Source organism: Podarcis liolepis, assembly GCF_965112155.1.
Source record: "Podarcis liolepis genome assembly, chromosome: 9".
In the NCBI taxonomy this organism is placed as follows: Eukaryota; Metazoa; Chordata; class Lepidosauria; order Squamata; family Lacertidae; genus Podarcis; species Podarcis liolepis.
In genome coordinates this window covers 70,598,905-70,621,437 of record NC_139564.1, presented here as the reverse complement: position 1 = coordinate 70,621,437, position 22,533 = coordinate 70,598,905, and the positions used below count along the sequence as shown (strand labels likewise).

Sequence of the window (22,533 nt, the reverse complement as noted above, 5' to 3'; positions counted from 1 at the left end):
GATTATTTGACTTGCAGACATGCTGTGACCACACAGTTTATGCATTAGATGTTGTAAATAGCTTTTTACCCAAACTTTGACCAAAAACAGGATCCATTAATTTACTAGGGAACATCTTAAAAGCTTCATTCTGGCAACAGCCCACTCAAAATTCCGGACAGAAGCACTATACTGAAAAGCACATTAGTATCCCTTTCTGTTCAGTGAAAGAACAGAACTTCCAGGGTTTTCTGGCACTGATCTGTCCATCCATTGGCAGGTCTCCATGTACCTGCTTTCAATTATTTACAGTCTAGAAGAAAATAATAAAAAATAACAACAAAGAGCTGAGAAGCATATCCAGGCTGGGAAAGGGGTCACTAGCTAGAGATATATGGCTGTCAAACAATGAACATTGGATCTCAAATGGCCTTCAGTCAATTAAATGGTCAATATGGTGTTGGCTTCTTCTCCTCGCTTCCTGGGCTGCAAAGTTTTATTAGTAGAAAATAAAAACTCTGTACTAACTCCTTCTAAGTCCTGTTGATTTCAATGGGAGTTTTAAGCATTGCATAAAGGCTGTGATGCTAAGCAATCTTATTCAGAAGCAAATTCTGTTATAATCTAAATAAACACGCTTACAGTTGCGTTGCAAATCTCTTCCATTGAAATCAATGGCTATGAAAGCCACAATCCTATGCACACTTTTCTGGGAGTAAGTCCCATTCCTACTGAACCTGGTGGGTCCTAGGCCCAAGTAAACAATACTATTGGGCTCAAAAGTACTTAACTTTGATTGGATTGTGCCTATAATGTTTCTCCCATGTAACTGCTTGCAGTAATGTGTTCCATACAGGAATGCCTGTATCTAATGACTGGTCTGTGCTAGCCAGAAATTTAACAGGTGCACCTGGGAGCAAAAGCTACACAATGAACATCTGCCTGCTGTGTGATTGTCAAAGTTGCAAGAACCTTTCTTGAAAAACAGCGGCAACTGTAGATTTTTGAGAACCATAGCAGGTGTATGTTGTTGTTTAGTCGTTTAGTCGTGTCCGACTCTTCGTGACCCCATGGACCAGAGCACGCCAGGCACTCCTGTCTTCCACTGCCTCCCACAGTTTGGTCAGACTCATGTTTGTAGCTTCAAGAACACTGTCCAACCATCTCATCTTCTGTCGTCCCCTTCCCCTTGTGCTCTCCATCTTTCCCAACATCAGGGTCTTTTCCAGTGAGTCTTCTCTTCTCATGAGGTAGCCAAAGTATTGGAGCCTCAGCTTCAGGATCTGTCCTTCCAGTGAGCACTCAGGGCTGATTTCCTTCAGAATGGATCGGTTTGATCTTCTTGCAGTCCATGGGACTCTCAAGAGTCTCCTCTTCCAGCACCATAATTCCAAAGCATCAATTCTTCAGCGATCAGCCTTCTTTATGGTCCAGCTCTCACTTCCGTACATCACTACTGGGAAAACCATGGCTTTAACTATACGGACCTTTGTTGGCAAGGTGATGTCTCTGCTTTTTAAGATGCTGTCTAGGTTTGCCATCGTCTTTCTCCCAAGGAGCAGGCATCTTTTAATTTCGTGACTGCTGTCACCATCTGCAGTGATCATGGAGCCCAGGTGTATAGATTTCTTAATTAACCTCTCAAATATAGTAAATATATTATGAAGATCCCGAATCCCTTCTTACTTTCACACCTATTAACTGATGTCCATTTGGAGTTTCAAGGTCATGCAGAAAATGCAACCTGAACCATTTGCCAGAATCGCTCTAGTCGATGCTTGTGCAAGATCTGCTAGATTCAGCAAAACTCCTCTTTATACTCTATTGTTCCCCACGTGCATCTCTGAAGGTCATTTTGCAAAGGCTTACACTGCCACATTTAAATCTAGCTTGCATTATTTTCTCATTTGCATATGTGGGCTTATCTGTCAACACATTTATTTCTATTTACTGCTCAGACATTAGTACTGGATTGTGTGAAAAATGATCATTTTCTAACTACTGCGCCTGTTTCGGTTCTTGTAACTCAGCAGTCTGAATCATCCTCCAGCTGCAGGTGCTCTCCTGCAATTTTCTCCGTTTCATTGTGGTGTGTATAAGGCCAGTGGTTAATAAAACACTTGCCATCTGCTATTATCAATAAGCTGCTGATTTTAAATGTCCATAGGATAACTGGTTAGCGGATGTGAGGAAGTTCAAAGTCCTCTGCATACTAATTGCGATAACAACCAGCCTTATAATAGCTGCTCTTCAAATCCAACCTTTGCAATCGCGTGTCATACACAGGGATTAGAGCAGAGCCACTGTGCTGGTCCCGGGGGCTAACCGAGAGGCGAGGTCTGAGTCCAGTCCGAGGTCGATGGTGTGGTATGGAGGCTGTCGGTCAAAGCTGGAGCTGGGTCCAAGGCGGGGAGTCGGGTGGGGTCAGGAACTCTGGCAGAAGAGCAGGACAGGGTACAGGCAGGAACAGGTTACCAACAACGTTGCTCCCGCAACCTGGGACTGGCCGGCTTTTATCTGCCCCAAGGCACAGGGCGGCCCCGGTCCACAGGTGACTCGCCTCTCCTGGCCTGGAGGCGAGCACTCCTCCTGCGGGAACTTAGTTCCCTCCGCCTCTCTGCCCTGAGCCTCTGCAGCTCAGGAGAGGCTGGAGGGTTACCGGACCCAGAGGCAACCTCAGCTTCCCCTGACGGGGCTGAGAGTGGAGCACCTACAGGCAATGGGTCTCCATCACCTCAGGGGCCAGAGCAGACTCAGCTGATGCCTGCACCTGAGGATCCAGCACAGCTGAGGACCCCTCAGGCTCAGCCCCCAGCCCTTGCTCAGCTGGTTCTGGAGGCGGGGACTCCTGTGCAGGCTGGGATTCCTCAGGTTCAGCCTCTGAGTCTGAATCCCAGGCCATCACACCCATAGTTAGCAGTTCTGTGCTATTTAGATGTCAGGTGCATCGACTCTAGGGGCTGGAGGTGTCTCCAGCCCCCTCAATATTTGTTCAGCACCGCCCCCATGTTGAGGGGGCCTGTTGTGATGTTGTGAAGGCTGAATCGACCTACACAGTGTCGGGAGATGCCACAGGGACCAGCCTGGCCTGGTGCAAAGTCGCATGGGCCTGCACGGTGTTGCGAAATGTGACATCACATGATGCATGTGTGATGCCACACATGAGCAATGCAAGCTGTAGACCAGAGGTAGGCAACCTAAGGCCCATGGGCCAGCTGTGGCCCCATTGCCTTCTCAATCCGGCCCGCGGACGGTCCAGGAATCAGCATGTTTTTACATGAGTAGAATGTGCCCTTTTATTTAAAATGCATCTCTGGGTTATTTAGGGAATGATCTCTGCCCTGTTTAGGAAAGCTTTTAATGTTTGACAGATGGGCGGGGTATAAATAATAAATTATTATTATTATTTGTGGGGCATAGGAATTCGTTCATTTCCCCCCCAAAAAAATATAGTCCGGCCCACCACATGGTCTTAGGGACGGTGGACTGGCCCATAGCTGGACTGCCCCTGCTGTAGACTAACACCTATAATGATCCCTTCACAATCTGGCAGCCATCAGTTTATCAGTACAGTGGTACCTCGGGTTACATACGCTTCAGGTTACAGACTCCGCTAACCCAGAAATAGTGCTTCAGGTTAAGAACTTTGCTTCAGGATGAGAACAGAAATCGTGTTCCGGTGGCGCGGCAGCAGCAGCAGGAGGCCCCATCAGCTAAAGTGGTGCTTCAGGTTAAGAACAGTTTCAGGTTAAGAACGAATTCAGTACTTAACCCGAGGTACCACTGTATTACTCCAAGCTGTAACAGATGCCCCAGTATTTGCTGAAGTTGTGTAGAAATAACAAAGCTGTACTATTCTCTGTTGTCATCAGAATACTGACTGTTTTTGTGTGTGTGAGAAGATTTGGCAATTGGCTTTAGTGAAAAATACATGGAAGAAATAATCTAAGCAAGCACGGTGTGGCAACTCAAAAAATGAGAAGGTAGAATAGCCAAAGGAAAATATCATCCCACTTCCTCTCTCCATCATACATAACACACCTTTGTTTGTTTATTTATTTTGTTTCTCCTGGTGAATTTTAATTGTAAGTTGCTTTAGGAACTATATTTACTGAAAAGTGTACACATTTATATACTTTTAAATGTTTATACATACAGTATATCTTTTTTTTTTAATTGAAGGAAGGACTCAACAGTAAAGAGGTGTTTATAAAAGGGATGTTTGTAAGTGTTCAACACTCTGATAATTGTTAATAGTCAGATGATTAAGACTGCAATTCTATACACATTTATGTGGGAGTAAATCCAATGGAACTCACTGGGGCTTACTTCTGAGTAAACATGCCTGGATTGCACTGTAATGTTGCAGCCCTAGAGGATGCATATAAATCATTTAGCTCCAATTATACATATTTTATTTTTTTTATAAATATTTATTAAAGGTTTTTAAGGTATAACAAAAATTAAAATAAAAGAAAAATAGAAAATGAACATACAAAATGAAAAACAGTTAAAAACATCCATTAATTTCCAATAACATAACTTTCTTACACTTATTTCCCCGGACCTCCTCATACCTCCCTTCTTTGTATTCCAATTCAAATTGTTAATTCAGCAGATCCTTACCATTAAAGTTTTTACCCATTTGTAAAACCTTATTTCTTTCATATCTCTTAAAGCATTACAGCTGGAAACCATTTAGTTTCTATCTAACATCCTTCTATCATTCATTAATTTTATAATATTTCTGTAAATAGTCTTTAAATTTCTTCCAATCTTCTTTCACCGTCTCTTCCCCCTGGTCTCGAATTCTGCCAGTCATTTCTGCCAATTCCATGTAGTCACAATTATACATATTTAAACCATAAGTGGTTTAGAACCTTGAAAGAGATTCAAAGATGTTCTACTCAAGAGTAGACCCACTGAAATTAATGAACCTAAATTAGTCATGTCCATTTACTTCGGCGGGTCTAATCTGACAAGGACTAGCACTGAATACCATGCATAGACTGGAACAGATAAAGCAGATTGTGATCAATGTGATTATGCCATTATAAATTTGTTAGATTTTAAGGTGCCACAGGGCTCTTTGTTGTTTTTGCTTCAGAAGAGAACCACAACACCCTCACTGGAAATGGCTGTGTATGTTATTTGTCCATATTTGAAACTCTTACAAAAATGTGAATAACAAAATATGAATACATTATAAATATTATTTTACTTCATTTTTTTATGCAGCAAAATTACTTCTTTTGGAGACCAGGGCAAAATATATTTTGCAGACCCGTGGCATATTTCAGAATTGCTTAGACTAACATCCCTTAACACATTAGCCCCCTTACGGAAAGAACCATTCCTACTTTGTACAGCATATTGAGAATCCACAGTGTTTCTGTGACTAAGAGAGGGTGGCTGCTGCCTAATGAACATCCTGCACAGTCCTATAATTAGGGGAGCAAAATAACTTGCACAGCTGCACGGGGCACAGCTGTGACATATTCTGCAAGATGGCTCCCTTGCTATCACTGTCGCGCTGCTGTAATTTCTCTTCGCATTACTCTCTCTGCTACTCTCGTTGCTTCCTTTGGCCGACATTTCATCGACACATTCTTACATTTCACCAAACATTTTGGTGTAGTTTTTAAACCCAGGAATGAGAACACTGAAGCATTTTATGCAGGAAAAATATACATTAAGTCCCTAAGAATATAATAAGAGCCCCGCAGGATCAAACCAAATAGTCTGCCTTAGAACTTATTTATCTTTTAATTACACACCATGGGACGCAGGTAGCGCTGTGGGTTAAACCACAGAGCCTAGGACTTGCCGATCAGAAGGTCGGCGGTTCGAATCCCCGTGACGGGGTGAGCTCCCGTTGCTCGGTCCCTGCTCCTGCCAACCTAGCAGTTCGAAAGCACGTCAAAGTGCAAGTAGATAAATAGGTACTGCTCCGGCGGGAAGGTAAATGGCGTTTCCGTGCGCTGCTCTGGTTCGCCAGAAGTGGCTTAGTCATGCTGGCCACATGACCCGGAAGCTGTATGTCGGCTCCCTCGGCCAATAAAGCGAGATGAGCGTCGCAACCCCAGAGTCGGTCACAAATGGACCTAATGGTCAGGGGTCCCTTTACCTTTACCTTATATTTACACACTACCCTTCACCAAAATGGTAACAGGGCTGTTTACTTCACAATTTCTCTTAGCATATGCATTTTTGTACGCAGTGTTCTGTTGCACTGAGAAATTCAAAAAAGTATGCAATTCAAAGCATAGCTATTTTTCAGTCTGCATATTGTTTTGGGCGAGTGCAAATTAGGTAGGTTTGCATTAAAACGTGAACCGAACCAAATTCCTTCCCCATACCTATTAGCAAACTTGGCCACTTTACTGCTTTCCCAATGTAGTAATTAGGCTAACCAGAGTCTATACTCCCAGCTCCCTTTCAAAAATGTCTGGTATGTTGGCCACTGTCCAGTTCTCAGGTATGGAAGCTGATGTTGGTGACAACAAGTAAGGTGTTTTTGTTAGCAGTTTCACATCTGATTTTTTAAAGAACTCTGGGGTGGATTCCAGACCTGATGATTTGTTCATTTTTTAAATTCTGTCATTAAGGCCCAGAACTTTGTGTCTTGTCACCACAGTTTGCTTCAGTTCCTCAGGCTCTCATCCAGAGAAGGTTAGTCCAGGGACCTGCCCTACATCAACCACAATGAAGACAGATGCAAAGCCTTCATTCAGATTCTCTGCGATTTCATTTTCCTCCTTTAGCACACCTTTTACTTCATCATCCACCTTGCTAGCTGGTTTTCCTGCTTTCACGATGGTTTTAGCAATGCTATATTCTTTTTTAAAAAGTCTTTTTGTCTGCTTGCATTTCTTTTGAAAAAGTTTGTGCTCCTTTTAGTTCTCATCTGGGCAAGACTTCCATCAGACTTAGCACCAGTGGTTGGCCCATAGCTGTCAACTTACAGATTTGAAAATAAGGGACCAGCAGCCTCGAAAATAAGGGATCAGCAGCCAAAATAAGGGATTTTGCTTAGCTTATACAGAAATCCACCACTGATGGAGCCATGCTGCTTTGGCTGCGACTGACTGTGTTTTGCAGGGGCTTGGACTAGATGATCCTAAGGGTCTACAACTCCCACCAAAGAAGAGTGGCAGACAAAACTGATGAACGATGTCGAGTGTTGAGATGGCAAAGCTTACAGGCAGAATTAGAAACCAGGAAGAGGACCTCTTTAATAAAGAATGGGGAAAGTTTATAATTTAGTTGAAAAGCTATTGTAAATAGTTACATACATTGGTAGGATTGACAGAAAACTTGTAGTAAAAATTTGAACTATGGATGGACAAATGATTTATAAAAATAGAGTTATGAAAGGGATGCAGAGGAGAAAATCACTACATTAAGATGCTGCACAGGTTGGAGGGGATGCTAAGCAGCACATCGGGGCTGCCATCGTCCTGGCACGAGGAGTTCCATCGGCCCTTCCCCGCCCGAGAGAGGAGGGAGGGAAAGAGACACTCACCCACGCCGTCCGCGAGCCTGGCATGAGGTGGTTGTGGTGCCGTGGCAGCCGCTGAAGCACCGCCCTTCTGCGTCCCTCCCCATCCCCTCCTCTTCCTCCTCCCTCAGGCCACCTCCTCAGCCGCCGCCGCCTCCAGCTTCCCCTGGCAGCACGGTGGAAGTCTCGCAAGAGAGGGGCTGCCTGCCCGCCCGCTGCCACCCATCTCCTCATGACTCGCTCCTGAGGGGGGAAAGGGAGAGATGGAGACGCGGCAGCTCATGTGCTCTCTCTCGACCCGAGCCACTGCTTCCCTCCTGAGCCAGGCGAGCATGAAACCCAGGGACATCATCAATAAGGGACAGCAGTGGGACACAACACTGGGATAAGGGAGTTTCCCACCAAAGAAGGGACGGTTGACAGCTATGGGTTGGCCAAATCAAGAATGGGTGGAGGGCCAAGCCTTCTGCCCACTTATTCATTGCTGGGTCCGGCTCCACCCTCTACCTCCATGTCTCACCTGGACTTTGAGAAGGCCCTTTCTCAAAGCCTCGTATTTGGAGCAACTTGAAAAATAACAATCCAAGTTTTGAAAGTCTCACTGCAGTGGTGGCACATTATTCTGGCCATCTCACACAATGTACCAGTTCTATCTTATTCTCCTTCTGTTCTGAAAAGAAGGATCCACTTGATTCTTTCTCAGAACCCAAGTGCCAACGGAGGTGGCAGAGAAGCCAGCAGTGCTGCCACCAAAATTGCAACATTTTTTTTTTAAAAAGTAAGTGGGTGTTTGTGAGGGAGGGGGGAGGATTGGAGGCAGCTGTGGCAAGGCTAGGAGGCAGGAAGAGTTACTGGTAAAAATGTGCCAAAGACCCCTGAAGCTTGGAAGCCCTTACTTCCATTTTCTGAAGGAAGCCTTTTTGCTATTAAAAGCACCATTGATTTTGCTGGCTGGCTGGTATCCTCTTTGACTTGGTGGGTATTTGTCCTGATCTGCAGTGTGCATTCTCACTGATCCATGTGGTTTTCCTTTCAACTTTTCCTTACATTCTTTTTTTACTAGTCCCCCTGAGAACTTACCTCTTTTGAAGCCAAATATGACTATGTTGGACTATGTTGGCAATTGCCCACTTACATAGATTATAACTCTGATAGCACCGTGGTCACTATTTCCAATCAATTTACCAACACTTACATCTCACAGTGCACCCACTTATGATTAAGTCCAGGGTCACCTCACCTCTGGTCAGTTCCATGCCCAACTGTTATAAGGTGCAGTCATTTACGGTAATTAGAAATGTGACCTTTCTCATGACCAGAACCTGCCCAATACCATATTGGCCCATTAGTCAATCTAGCCCTGTATTGTTTATTTGGACAGTAGCAGCTCTCTCTGGGATCTTATCACTTGCTACCTGATGCGTGTAATTAGTGGTAACAGGGGATTGGACCTGGGATCCTCTGTGTTCAGAACATGTGCCTCACCACTGAGCTATGGTCCATTGCTGAAAAGTGGCTAAACCAGGCTGCCATTTTTTATGTTGTGTGCATTGGGATTTCAAAGTCCTCATCCTGAGAAGGGTGTGTGTGATCACGTCTCAAGCCATACAGTCATTTCCCAAGTAATACAGAAATGAAGTGGCAGCCTGAGTTTGTAGAATTCTGGATGGCACCACTTTAGATTGCAGGAAAATTATATTTTTTAACATCTTCCCGCTCAAATCATCACAAGCCTAGCACATGAAGGAGTCATTTGATGTGATGGCTTACTATATCCTACAGAGTTTCTTATCTAAGGGAGTATTCAAAAATGTGACCTTGACTCTCACATGGGCTTTGAAGTGGTACAGTTCAGAACTCTCTATCATTTCCAGCCTCATTCTGAGTAAAGTGTAGAATCGCTCTTGTATGGGAGGGGTGGGGGAGGTTTCCTCAGAAGTCTCTATTTCTTTACTGCAGCACTATGATAGGAGGCAAAAGTTACCCCTGGCAAAATTCTGGCTTCTCCCCTACTCCTCAAAGGTTTAGGAACTATCCAAGTCAGAACTTAGTAAACATTGTATTCATTAATGTGGGAAACAGTTCCAGCTATAAGCTGGCTAGGTTGAACACGTTGAACTAGTTTGACACAAAAGGTTGGCATCAACTAGTGAGTCATGATCTCTCTATTGCTCTTTGTTTGGAATAAGAACATATATTTGGTTCCCCCTGCATTCTCAGCAGTACAACTTGACTTTGTTGTCTAATGAGACAAAGAAAGGAAAGACGTTTCTAAGCTTAACGCCGTATTTAAAGATACATCTTTAAATAGAGAATAGAATCTCCTATAACAGTGTAAATCAAAAAACATTCTCTTCAAGGTTCTCAGTCCCTCTAGTTCTTCCACAGAGACTTTACTTTCCTGTTTTACTCCCCATTAACACACAGTCATTTTTCTCAGTTTTAAATTTATAAGATCAGTTTCTGCAGAGGTTGTGTAATACTATACTTGAAGATGAGGCCAAGAAAAAGAAAAGCAGGACAAGCTTTAAGCTATTTACAATAAAGGCAAGAGCATTTGCTTCTTTACCCAGACATATTCTCTAGCATCTACCAAGATCATGGCAACCACTTACATTTATAAAATCATTATCATCTATGCTTGCACATAAGTCTATAGGGACAGGTTGTTTTTTAATGGCAGCCACACCCAAAATGGGTACCGTATTTTTCGCTCTATAAGACGCACTTTCCCCCTCCTAAAAAGTAAGGGGAAATGTGTGTGCGTCTTATGGAGCGAATGCAGGCTCCATGACTTCAGCGAAAGCAATGTGAAGCCTCTGGAGTGCAGCGGGACTGCTCCTGCTGCGCTCCGGAGGCTTCGCGTTGCTTTCGCTGAATCCAGGAGAGCAAAAGGGGTCGGTGCGCAACGATCCCTCTTGCTCTCCTGGCTTCACTTCGCTGGAGAGGTGCTGCACAGCTTTCCCTCTCTGCGCAGCGCCCCTTCAGCGAAGCGGGAGGAGAAATGGAAGGGGCTCCGTTTCTCCTGCCCCTTCGCTGAAGGGGCACTGCACAGAGAGGGAGAGAATATTTTTGTTCTTGTTGTCCCCCTCTAAAACTAGTTGCGTCTTATAGAGCGAAAAAATATGGTATTTACAAGGGGAAATGGGAAGTTCAAAAAGAATGTTTGGGCAGTTTAAAAACTGAAGTCATGCAAAGGTTATATTATGTTTGTTGATGTACAAAGTGATTGATAACATGTTACCCAAGTAAGTGAAGTAGTCCAGGCTCTTCTAGAACCCCAGATTCTCTTTTCCCCCCAAAAAAGATATTTATTAAAGTTTTTAAAATATAACAATGAAAAAAAAATAAAAAGAAACAAAATACAAAATACAACATAAAAACAGTTAAAAAACAAATAATTTTCCATAACATATCTTCCTTACGCTTATTTCCCCAGACCTCCTCATACATCCCTTCTTTGTATTCCACTTCAATTTGTTAGTTCAGCAAATCCTTACCATTAAGCTTTTACCCATTTATAAACCTTTTTTCCCGTATCTCCTAAAGCATTACAGCTGGAAACCCCTTAGTTTCTATCCAACATCCTTCTAACATTCATTAATTTTACAATATTTCTGTAAATAGTCTTTAAATTTCTTCCAGTCTTCTTTCACCAACTCTTCTCCCTGGTCTCGGATTCTGCCAGTCATTTCTGCCAATTCCATGTAGTCGATCACCTTCATCTGCCATTCTTCCAGGGTGGGTAAACCTTGTGTCTTCCAATACTTTGCAATGAGTATTCTTGCTTCTGTTGTAGAACCCCAGATTCTCCCCAAACATACCCATTTTGCCTCTCCCTGCTAAATATTTGTGCAGGAAAAGAGAATGTAGGCAGGTGCTGCTTGTCACACAAGGATATGAAAAGGTGTACCTACAAAGCTATACCTTAAATGGTTTGCAAGCCCGTTCTCCTTTGAACCTGATCACTGTATCACTTAACCTCATAGAATTAGTATTTCCTGATTTGGTCACTGAGAGAATCAACTAGAAGGAGAAGAAATTCCACTAGATATAGCTTCTCCTGTTACTGATTCAGCACTGTGGTAGGGAAAGAAAAATCACACCAGGTCTTCAACGGAGCTTTAAGAGTTTGGGAAATTTTTCTCTTATAAGCTCTGATATGCTGCTTGCCAGCTGCTCTTAGTGTGCAGTTTAAATATTCAAGTGCCTATTGTTCTCATCAGCAATTGTGCATTATGGCTGTGTGTACCACTCTGGGAAACAGTTCCTTTTTCAACAGTCTCAGAGGGACTGATAAAGCCCTAAAACAAGCAATGTGGATTAATTCCCAACTAGATAAGATCCCTCCAAATCCCCAAAGATAATTTGCTTGAAGCTTAATTTTCAGCCTGTTATTACATGAAGGCTTTATCTTCAACCAAAGCTGGGAGCAAAATTAAGCAAGCTGACTTTAGCCAAATAAAATGAACAGTTGAGCTAGAATCCATTGACAGCTGGTACTTAGAATACAACTCTACAGCAGAAGAGTACCTCAGCATCTATTTAGGGTGGCCACTCAAAGGTAAAGGTAAAGGACCCCTGACAGTTAAGTCCAGTCGCAAACGACTCTGGGGTTGTAGTGCTCATCTTGCTTTACTGGCCGAGGGAGCTGGCGTTTGTCCGCAGACAGCTTCCGGGTCATGTGGTCAGCATGACTAAGCCACTTCTGGCAAAACCAGAGCAGCACACAGAAATGCCGTTTACCTTCCCGCTGGAGTGGTACCTATTTATCTACTTGCACTTTGACGTGCTTTCAAACTGCTAGGTTGGCAGGAGCTGGGACCGAGCAATGGGAGTTCACTCCGTCGCGGGGATTCAAATCGCCAACCTTCTGATCGGCAAGCCCTAGGCTCTGTGGTTTAGACCATAGCGCCACCCGCGTCCCCTAGGGTGGGCACTTAAAGGTAAAGGGTAAAGGGACCCCTGACCATTAGGTCCAGTTGTGACCGACTCTGGGGTTGCGGCGCTCATCTCACTTTATTGGCCAAGGGAGCCGGCATACAGCTTCCGTGTCATGTGGCCAGCATGATGAAGCCACTTCTGGTGAACCAGAGCAGCACATGGAAACGGCGTTTACCTTCCCGCCAGAGTGGTACCTATTTATCTACTTGCACTTTGGCGTGCTTTCGAGCTGCTAGGTTGGCAGGAGCAGGGACCGAGCAACGGGAGCTCACTCTAAAAAGAAGAAATTCATTATGCAGATTTGCAAACAATAAAAATAATGCAGGGGTAGCTAATCGTTTTAAATCCGAGGGCTGCATGAGCTATTGGCCAACCTGCAGAGGGTTTCATGGCAGTAGTGGATGTGGCCACAGCAAGTTACAGAATTCAAAGTACAATAGCTGCATGGCAATCGTTCCATCAACACAAGCACTTCAATTTCCAAGATGAAACTATCCTCCCCCGTGACACGAGCTTCTTGCAGGGGAAGGGGAAGAGTTCGGGAGCCCACTCCAACATCTAAAATCTAAGATATATATGCAAATTAGGAAATAATTACTATAATTTAAATAGAAATAAAATGGATAGTAGGGGAAGACTGTGACCAGGTGACTGACCTGTGTGTCTGCTCAATCTGCCATTGGTGGGATACTTCAAGACCGCTGTTTTCCTTCCTATGCTTATGTAGTCCTGAAATGGACTACAAATATCAAATAAAATGCCCAGAAATCTATAGCAACAAAGACCTGGTACATCTATCTGGGCAACGCCATATAATTTCCTCCATAATGTCAGTGTCATAAAATGCTTAATTTTATTTACTAGTGCTTAATTTTTGTTTTACACATAATTCAACTGTAAGTGCTTTAAAGTTCCACTGAGCACGTTTCGCTTTCTTATATGAAATTAAATGGCCATAACTATAGCAGGCACTTTACTCTTCAAAGTGCTTACCTTTAGCTGGATCATGCTCAATAATTTGTAATAATTCATACATATTTTTATTAGAACAATCTATATTATTCTGAATTGTATTCCTTTGCTGATTTATTATACAGAAGTGTCTTTTAATTTTATTCTAATTGTTTTGGTTTCAACAAGATAATGATGATGAAACCAGTGGCGTAGCGTGGGTTGTCAGCACCCGGGGCAAGGCAAGTAATTTGCGCCCCCTAACCCATGGATTTGCACCCCCTAACCCGTGGATTTGTGCCCCCTAACCCTAACCCCCAGATGTTGCGCCCGGTGCGGCCGGCCCCCCCTGCACCCCCCACGCTACGCCACTGGATGAAACTAATATTAGGTTAAAATCCTGTGCATATTTATTTGGCAGTAAGACAATGGAATCAGTAAAAGATGTGTAGGATTGTGCTGCAAAAACTCAAATATTATAGCATATAAAAAACCCCATTAGTTTGGACTGCTAGAAATATAAAACAAACAATAGAATCACATTGGGCAGAGCTGCAAAAAAACATTATTTTGCATAAGCAACCTTTCATTCTGATTTTATTTATTTTTTATTTTTTGTTTGTTTGAGCAAGTAATTTTCTTTTTAATTTTTTTTTATTTTCAAAGCAGAATCATAACAAAAATTACAAACAGTGAATCCAAAATAATACTATACAAAAAAGGAACATACAAAAAAAAGGGGGGGGGGGAGGAAACAAAACTAAACAAAGCACACATCTACAGAAAAAACCATATCATTACGTACATAAACACGTATTGACTTCCTTCCTTTGTTCTAAGACCTCAAAAAATTTACTCTTACTATATTGTTGTGTCTAATTAGATTACTTCCACCTTTGTACTTTTTTTTTAAACACCATTTTTTTGTAATGAATGATGCTTTACAGGGTTAAAGAAAAAGAAAAATGGCATTCTGATTTTATTTTTTTTGCCTATTTTAATATACAACATTTCCTATATTTAGAGGTCCATGGGAGCTCCCTCTGGTGGATTTATTAATAGCTGAATGCTGAATGCTATTAATAGTCTGTTACTAGCTGGATAACAAGAGCTTGATGCCCTGATTCTTAACATATTTCTTCAGAATTAGCAGGTGAATCCAATGGTCCTTCTGTGCTGGCAGACGCTGCGTCGCCATAACATCGTGTGATAAAAGCAAAACAATACCAGCAGAAACAAAAGAGAATTTAGCAACTCCCGCAGCATCCCTTAACAACACCTAACAACACCGATCATGCTCTCTGCCCCCGCTTAAGGCATGCACAGTCTACATCTGCCAACATGCAAGAACTCAGGGACAGGACTGTTAGTCCTATTGATTTATGTGGAGGTTCTTGCAGAATAACTATACATTAGATTGCAGCTCACATGCATGCATAGGTACTGGGCAGTGGCGTAGCATGGGGGGTGCAGGGGGGGCGGCCGCACCGGGCACAACATCTGGGGGTTAGGGTTAGGGGGCGCAAATCCACTGGTTAGGGGGCGCAAATTACTTGCCTTGCCCCGGGTGCTGACAACCCACGCTACGCCACTGGTACTGGGGTAAGGATGGTGAGCTAAATGTGGTTGAGGTACTGAAAAGACTCAGGGCATAGACCTATAGTACAATCTACATATACTGTAAATGCAAATGTAAGTCTGTGAGATGGGCTGAGAAGTCTCATCGGCATCGTGACCTCGTGGTGTAGAAGGTATAATACTCTCTCAAGAAACCTGGTCCTGAGCTAGACGAAAGACTGATTAGTCAGCTGATCAATGTCCCAACTCTTTCCCCAAGATAATTTGGAATTGATATATAAGTTATGGGACGCGGGCGGCGCTGTGGGTTAAACCACAGAGGCTAGGACTTGCCGATCAGAAGGTTGGCAGTTTGAATCCCTGCGACTGGGTGAGCTCCTGTTGTTCAGTCCCTGCTCCTGCCAACCTAGCAGTTCGAAAGCATGAAAGTGCAAGTAGATAAATAGGTACCACTCCGGCAGGAAGGTAAACGGCATTTCCGTGCGCTGCTCTGGTTCACCAGAAGCGGCTTAGTCATGCTGGCCACGTGACCCAGAAGCTGTACGCCGGCTCCCTCGGCCAATAAAGCGAGATGAGCGCAGCAACCCCAGAGTTGGTCACAACTCAACCTAATGGTCAGGGGTTCCTTTACCTTTACCTTATGTAAGTTAGGCTTCATTTCTACAGTGGGTGGGGTTTTTAAATTGTAAGTGTAACATAAAACATTCTATGTTCCTTCCGAGTCCTTTGCTTAGTGGACATATTTTAACCTAAAAAGAGGAGGGTGGGAATGAAATATTTCAAAACAACTTTTGACATTGCCACACAGAAAAAAAATAGAGGTCATTTCTACTGGCATCCCTGTAAGCTTGTTTCTGTACAGACAACATCATCAGTTCAAGAGCATGCCAGAGAGCTGTCTGCAATCTGCAGTTTCAGGAGATGTAATGTTCTGGAAGGCAAGTGGAATTTGGGACCATGGCTTATTTGCCTTGCCTTCTCTTCTTCCACTTCCCAACCCTGAACAAAAAGGCTGTTCAGTATTAACAATACAGCAAATTTAAAATGGAATCCTTGAAAGAACTCAAATTCTTTGTGCAAAACAAAATGGAGGCATAACACTGACAGCAAGAAAACTAACATCAGGCTCCAGTGTTTGCATCAAGTAGATATAAGTAGAAGATATATGAATCTGATATTTGAAGAGTTTATGAGGAAACCATTTTTAACTTACCAAATGCACAGTCTCTTTCTATGCTATGGGATGTGGAGAACTCTGGAAGCAGCTTAGAAAGGGATGTTTTAAAGATCTAAAAACCTGTATTTCTACTCTTTACTTTGCTACAGATTGTGTGATTTTAAATCTCTGCTGCGCTTCTCTCACCAAAGAGTCATTGCCCCAATCCTGGATCTAGGCATCCAAGAAAATTCTCCTTTTATATACCTAACAAAAAACCAACAGTCATCTGGTCCAAGTCTAGTTTTAAAAAGTTGTCCGTCAGCTGTTATTGGCACCTGGAAAGCAGACTGAACAGGAACAAAGGTCACCCGATTACAATATTCCCCATTAAGGTGAGATATGTTTTATTTAAATTATCGTAATTATGTCCAAAAGTATTTAGAAATTTTATTTATTTAGTAAATTTCCATCCTGCCCGTTGTCTTTCCTGATCCCAGGTCAGTGGAGGCAGAGAGAGAGAGATTGCAAACATAACAAACAGTGATACAATGCATAAAAATAAAAACAAGGAACAGTTAAATTAGTGATCAGTCAATGAAGATTCACATTAATACCAATAAAAGCTGTAAGAAAGTTGCCTATTTTTTTCACCAGCACATTAAGGTTTGGGCAGATAAAAAAGCTTTTAAGCAGACACTGGACCACCCTGAGACCTGAGGGTATAGGGCGGTATACAAATAATAATAATAATAATAAAGAAATGGGAGCCTATGGAACTCCCAAAGGAAGGGTGTATCACATTCAGGGTGCCACCACAAAGAAATTCAACTTTTGAGTGGCTGTATAATGCACATGCCATGGGTGTGTGACTTTGAGAAGGGTTTATCCTTCAGATTATAGGAACCAAGCAAAACATAACAGGGAGGAACACTCCTTCATGTTCCTGAAGTTATGGTGGATCAGTAACCATGCCATTCCCATAATGTAAGAACTGACTCTCAAACTGATGGCTCAGATTGAGTCACGAGGATCCCTGGCCTCTTTCAGCGGCATCAGTGCCATAACAGAGAGCATTTGGGCTGCATTCCAGCAGCATATTAGTACTGCAGTAGTGCATCATCCTGTTTCTCATAATTCTTCCAACTCATTATCATGTGATAATTGCAGCTATTACTTGAATGTGTGAAGTAGCTATTAGGAACTGGCTATTGCTAATCATCCTCTCTTATCACCCAAGTTAATTATCTAATGTGAGAGGCAAGCTGGGAGTTGATAAATCCATCAATCTACCCTGGGATGAAACATAGGACAGGTTAAACCTAGAACATGATGTTAGGTGCTTTTGTGCTGTTGCACTAGCAACCAATGGCTGTCTTACCATGAGCATCCACATTGGTAACATCTAGGAGTGTAGAGAAGGTGTGTTTCAGATAGCAATATACTTGTTGTTGTTGTTTAGTTGTGTCCAACTCTTCGTGACCCCATGGACCAGAGCACGCCAGTCTTCTACTGCCTCCTGGTAGCTTCGAGAACACTATCCAGCCATCTCGTCCTCTGTCATCCCCTTCTCCTTGTGCCCTCCATCTTTCCCAACATCAGGATCTTTTCCAGGGAGTCTTCTCTTCTCATGAGGTGACCAAAGTACTGGAGCCTCAGCTTCACGATCTGTCCTTCCAGTGAGCACTCAGGGCTGATTTCCTTCAGAATGGAGAGGTTTGATCTTCTTGCAGTCCATGGGACTCTCAAGAGTCTCCTCCAGCACCAGAATTCAAAAGCATCAATTCTTCGGCGATCAGCCTTCTTTATGGTCCAGCTCTCACTTCCATACATCACTACTGGGAAAACAATATACTATGGAACATTTAAAACAGTACATTTCCTAGTTTCAAAACCACCTTAGTAAACCCTACACAGGATACCTGTAAAGCAGGCCAGTATTATCTCAGTATAAGAGGTAGAATGTGTAATGAGTCTGAAGTAAAAAAAAGCACACACAGAAACAATTCTTAAAATCCTTATCCGAAAAGGAAAATAAGGACAAACAGAGGCTGATTCTAGTTAACAGGGACAGTTGGAGCATATAACAGGCGAATGGTTGGAGCATATGACAGGGCTGCATACGTACAGTAGTAAACACTAGGATGGCACGTCCTAATATAACAGTGCAATCCCATGGGGTAGATCCACACCACACATTTAAAGCACTTCCAACACACCTTTAAAACACTGGACTTCTCCCAAAGAATCCTGAGAACTGTAGTTTGTTAAGGGTTCTTAATAATTGTTCTTAATAATCCCATGGACTGCAAGAAGATCAAACCTCTCCATTCTGAAGGAAATCAGCCCTGAGTGCTCACTGGAAGGACAGATCGTGAAGCTGAGGCTCCAATACTTTGGCCACCGCATGAGAAGAGAAGACTCCCTGGAAAAGACCCTGATGTTGGGAAAGATGGAGGGCACAAGGAGAAGGGGATGACAGAGGACGAGATGGTTGGACAGCGTTTTCGAAGCTACAAACATGAGTTTGACCAAACTGCGGGAGGCAGTGGAAGACAGAAGTGCCTGGCGTGCTCTGGTCCATGGAGTCATGAAGAGTCGGACACGACTAAACGACCAAATAACAACAATAATTGTAGCTCTGTGCAGGGGGAAAATACAGCTCCTAGGATTCTTGGGCTTTGCTTCATGTGCTTTAAATGTGTGGTAGATGTAATTTAAGTGTGAATCTGCCCCATATCTATTCTGAAGTCCTATTGACTTTAGTGGGCCTTACTCCCAGTGAAGTGGAGCTGATTGCAGCCAAATATTCTAGACTTAACTTATGGCACATTCTTGACTTGTGGCTGGTCACTGTTGGCATTTACAAGCTCTGAATGACCTTCTGTATCTCTATTTGCTGGTTAGAAGAAATAATTATTTGAAAAGATAACATTGCCACCCTCTTTTCTACCTGGGTCCCACACTGATGTAATTTTCTTCAGGATTCACGTCACATATTTATTTGATGTTTTGTTTTTTTAAAAGGCATATGCTCCCTTTTCACATACTTTCAAAAAAGTAAAAATTGTAAATGTTCAACATACTGCGACAAATCACAGTAAACAACCAAACAGTGCCCTTTATCACAGCAGGGATACCAGAGTTATTTAGCTTGAAAACTCTAACAGCATGTAGTGTCTCTAACGTTCCAAAAATATAAATATTGCCAATGACAGCTTTCGTTTGCAACCAATTCTACAAACTGGAAACATAAAATTGCTCCCCCCCCCAACACCTTTAAGGAGGTACGTATGTGAAGCTGATAATATAGGCCATATGCTGAATGAATAAAATGTTTTATTGGCCTCAAACCTGGAAAGGAAACAAATTATGTATCTAATCAAACCTTAGAAAAACCAACACGCAGACTGAAACCCAGGTATCCTGCAAAATTTGTACTTTTTTCTGTTGCTGTTCTTACGTAGGATCTCTAAGGTTGACATCCAACACCAATGCAAATGGACTTCCAGTCATGCAATGACTTTTACTCTTGCAGCCCCAATTCCCCCTGGTCTGTGCCAGATGATCCCCCTGGCTGCCTAGAGCAGATTTGGGGGTGGGGCTTCAGAGGAAAGAAAGGTGCACTGTGTTGCATGAACAGAAGTCTATTCTGCAGGTGACACCACTGGATTTCACCTTATGCCATTTCCCTTTTATTAACCCTCCCTTGCCTTTCTGCCCTTCTCCACCAGTTCTTATGGTTCACCATTTATATCTATGAACTTTTTGTTCCTTCTCAAGAGCACCCTCTTAACATTTTTATGGTTCCTTATCGCGTTCAGAACAAGTTTGGACTTGCTGCTCACTTATAACACACTGGCAGATTTCTCTGCCTAGAAGGGCCTTAAATCCACTCTCCTCCTCCCCAGACTTGTATTAGATTTACAGAACTTGCTAAAACGACATCTATGAAGATGACACAAGTCTGCTTTCTCTGTACACTTTTATTTGTTGTTGTTTAGTCGTTTAGTCGTATCCAACTCTTCGTGACCCCATGGACCAGAGCACGCCAGGCACTCCTGTCTTCCACTGCCTCCCGCAGTTTGGTCAAACTCATGCTGGTAGCTTCAAGAACATTATCCAACCATCTCGTCCTCTGTCGTCCCCTTGTGCCCTCCATCTTTCCCAACATCAGGGTCTTTCCCAGGGAGTCTTCTCTTCTCATGAGGTGGCCAAAGTATTGGAGTCTCAGCTTCAGGATCTGTCCTCCCAGTGAGCACTCAGGGCTGATTTCCTTCAGAATGGAGAGGTTTGATCTTCTTGCAGTCCATGGGACTCTCAAGAGTCTCCTCCAGCACCATAATTCAATAGCATCAATTCTTCTTTATGGTCTAGCTCTCACTTCCGTACATCACAACTGGGAAAATTTGATCAGTAATATAGAAGTGTACTTTTCCCAGTACACTTTTATACTACTGATCAAATTGATTTGGTATCTTGGTCTTCATTATATTTTAAACTTTCATCTAATCAGCTAACTGAATTTTAGCTGCTGCTATATTCCTCCTGTACAGCGCAATAATTTGGCCACATTGTGAATGGCTGTGCCGTCATTCATCCCAGTGTCGCTTCGTGCCAACAGTAAAGCAATCCACCATCTTCTAATGCATTACAGTGAACGTTTATACAACTATTACACCTTGCAGGGCTTCAATATATTTTCTTTAAGAAGCCTGGCGTCTATACAGAGCACAGCAGACTGTCAAGTGACTTCTATGGTTGTCAGAAAGATACCTAGATCCAGCAACCCCGACTTCTACATTTTGATGTTAATGGAGGAAAAGATAATGGAAACATTTATAAAGAAGAAGATTGCAATTCAGTTAAGGTTATGATTTAGTAGGGAGTCGGTCAGCATGAACCAGTTAAATGAAGATCATGTGTGACAAATGTATTAGGGTCATTTCTACACATTATTGAATGGGTAAGATGAAGCCATCAGTATAATTCATCCAGGTTTCAGGAAAGCATTTGTTAATATGACTACACCATGAGATGGATTTACAAGGTCAGGCAGAAGAGGATAGGGGACAACATCTGAAATGGAATATAAATTGGTTTAGACATAAGAAGCAGATGGTGTCAGTAAGACGTAAGAATTCATGGTGCAGAAAGGTAGGGTATGCATGAATAAAAATACAGAGCATCGCATGATTCATCTGTTGTGCTGGGAAGGTAGAAACAGACAGAGCTGCCGAGCACCTGAACCAGGCACTTTCACAGAGTGACTGACTCAAAACTATTGTGGCAATGCAAATTTGTCATACAGGAATCCCATGTACTCAACATACTAGCTTCCTCAATAGGCAGAGGGAAATTGCCTAAACTTCACAGGTTATTAACCACTTCTACCTGCTCTTTAGCACCATCTGTGCACCTGATTAAATACCAAATGGAAATAAATGCATCATAAGTGCAGGTCAAAATTAGAACATAAGTGCAGAGAACAATACACTTTTCTATAAATAGCATCCATCTGCATGATAAATGTGGCTTTAATTATAACTATACTAATTAATATATCAAATCAATATTCAAGGCACTTCACATTCAAGAATACAATAGTCTTTGCAACAGCTCTGTAAGGCCGGCCAATAGAAGCATCCAGTAATGCAAGGCAGGCTGAATGTGTATAATAGCCTGGAAGAGGAGAAGGAAGAGTTTCAATGGCTTATTGAAAAATTAAGAGCTCTAGATCTTTCAAGCAGAGCTCTTTTCCATAATCCGAATCCATATGATATCTCAAATTCTGTTACAAAGTAAGAGAATGATGGTCAAACTACACAATATGCTAAATACATAGATGCTGCATAAAATGGCAACCACATGTTTGGCTCCCCATCGTATCACTCCATGATGTCTAACAGACCTTATTGCACTAAACTAGTTTATTCATTGATGAGCCATCACAGCACAACGAACCTAGGGTGCAACACTAGTTGACTGTGCACGTAGATAGAAGTGATGAATATTCATCTTAAGGGTTTGCACTGGTGTAGACAGGTCATTTGCGCAACATCATTGGGTTTTTTGCTTCCCTGAATGGATTAGGACAGGATTACCTGAAAGGCTGCCTATGCAAAATATCCATCTCTCTTACTGCCTTAAGATCAGCATCAGAAGCTCTGCTTAGATGCGCACCAACAAAGACAATTAGGGTTGATGGGCAGAAGGAACAGTGTCTTCTTGGTGAAGAACCCACAGCTATTGAACTCGACTCTGCGTGTTATGCAGGCTCAATCACTTGCTGTCTTTAAAGGAGACTTAAAGACCTACTCTTTCTACTTTGCTTTTATCAGATACAGTGGTACCTCAGGTTACATACTCTTCAGGTTACATATGCTCCAGGTTACAGACTCTGCTAACCCAGAAATAGTGCTTC

At 42.7% G+C, this 22,533-nt stretch overlaps 1 protein-coding gene across 3 annotated transcripts in view; it reads right to left on the bottom strand.

Moving 5' to 3' along the window:
- The window catches only part of LOC310686665 (uncharacterized protein), a 40,776-nt gene that overhangs the window by 5,723 nt on the left and 12,520 nt on the right, over nt 1-22,533 (bottom strand). Inside the window, exon 3 of one of the 3 annotated variants that reach the window (XR_014516026.1) lies at nt 15,640-15,702. The exons of the other annotated variants lie outside the window; for them this stretch is intronic. The gene's annotated coding sequence lies outside the window, so the exon portion shown is untranslated. Of the gene's footprint in view, nt 1-15,639; nt 15,703-22,533 lie in introns of those variants that run through there. 3 annotated transcript variants of the gene reach the window in all.